Source organism: Peromyscus leucopus, chromosome 1 (assembly GCF_004664715.2).
Source record: "Peromyscus leucopus breed LL Stock chromosome 1, UCI_PerLeu_2.1, whole genome shotgun sequence".
Classification (NCBI taxonomy): domain Eukaryota; kingdom Metazoa; phylum Chordata; class Mammalia; order Rodentia; family Cricetidae; genus Peromyscus; species Peromyscus leucopus.
Window position 1 is genome coordinate 95,195,241 of NC_051063.1, and position 1,869 is coordinate 95,197,109.

Below are 1,869 nucleotides of genomic sequence, written 5' to 3' on the forward strand. Positions count from 1 at the left end.
GCCAGACTCAACCATCATTCTTCCCTGCAAGCTGGGTGCAGTGGTTCAATGCCTGTGATCCCAGCACTTGGGAGTTAGAGCTAGGAGGATCAAGAGTTCAAGGTTGGGACTGGAGTGATAGCTCAGTGGCTAAGAGCAGTTATTATTCTTATAGAAGACCTAAGTTAGGTTCTGAGTACCCAAATAGTGGCTCACAAACAACTGTAATTCTAGCTCCAATGATCTAATGCCCTGTTCTGACCTCCAAGGGCTCCTGCATGTATGTGGTACACATAATGACATTCAGGCACACACACATAAAATAAAATAAAAAAAAATGTATTTTTAAGGGTTCAAGGTTATCTCCAGCTATAGAGCAAATTCAAGGCCAGTCTGGGCCTTGATCCTGCCTCATGAGACTAAACTAAACCAAGACAAAAAGCAAAGTGACAAGCAATAAAATTGGACAAGCAATAAAATGTAGTGGCACAGCCATATTCTCTCCAATAGCAAAAAGACAGTAATACTTGTTTATAAGTAAAACTTTTTAATGCACTAACTACATCATTCTAAGCACTCACAAATAGGATCTCTTTTAGCTCTCACAAGAAGTTATGTAGTGTTATTGTCTCCATTTTCTTCAAATGGAAAAAATGGAGACTAAGATGCTAAAACACCTGTTCAAACTCAAGTAGTTAAGCTGGGAATGAGAGTTCATTTCTTTGATACCAGCACTGGAAAGAGACAAACAGATCTCTGCAAGTTCCAGGCCAGCCTGGTCAGAGCTACATAGAGAGACCCAGTCACCCCCGCCCCCCAAAAAAAGAAAGTTAGAAAAGAGGAAGGATAGGGTCTCCTAGCCTACTTGAATTTCATCTTAGATCTTGGAGATCAAGATTGTATTTTTTCTTGGAATTCTTAAAGTTGCCTATTTTTTATTTTTTCAACTTATTTATTTTTAGTTTGTATATCAATAATGTAACCCACTATGATCCTCCTGCTTCTGTCTCCTGAGTGATGATGGATGGGATTATACACCCTGATACTTTTTTTTTTTTTTAAGACAGGGTCTCACTCTGTAGCCCAGACTGGCTTGGACCTGTGGCCAGTCTCCCGCCTAGGCCTTCCAGATGCTAAGATTACAGGAATTTTTTAAATTAAACAAATAAACTTGTGTTTATGTGCATACTTCTTTAATTATTATTATTCACTGCATTTTGGAACTGATTGAGGCGAAACATTTTGCCCCTATGCAAGTGTCTTTTTTTTTTTTTTTTAATTCATGGGGCAGTCCCCACTATCACAAATTATGCAGTCAGTTTCCTGCTTTTGAGATCAGCACATCCGGAGCACAGTGAATAAACCTCGCTCTGGGAAAATCACCTTCTTGATCATGGTATCTCCACCCTCCTGGGTAGGTGTCTTTGATCTTCATCTAATCAGTCTTGGAAGCTTTCTGATTTTGACAGTGTCTCCCCGCCCAGGCTGGCCTTGAACGCCTAATCCTCCTCCACCGCTTCCCAAGTGCTTATGATCTCAAGGGCTCCGCGTCTGGCCCAGGGGCCGGACCGCACTCGTGTCTTTTACAAGACACTGAACCTGCATACAGTATTTGTAGCTTGGACCACTTCGTGACTTTAGATTCGGATCTCCTGTGATGAAGCGCAAGAACAGCAGAGGTCCAGGAACACCAGATGCGCACGCCGTGCGTGGCGCGGTGGTCCCCAGGCGCGTCGCGGCGCTGACTCAGCCTTTCGGGTCAGTCACCTGGAGTCCTCTGGGCCCCGGAGGCGCGGACGCCAGAGTCACCGCCGCCCTCAGCCCCTGACTCAGCCACTTCCGGAGCATCCGAGCTTCCCAGCGAGGCCGCCTCCCGTACCAGGCAGGTCT

At 44.7% G+C, this 1,869-nt stretch overlaps 1 pseudogene; it reads right to left on the reverse strand.

Annotated features, from left to right (window-relative positions):
- Positions 1–1,261: 1,261 nt before the first annotated feature.
- On the reverse strand, positions 1,262–1,401 carry LOC114710467 (annotated as a pseudogene).
- Positions 1,402–1,869: the final 468 nt, after the last annotated feature.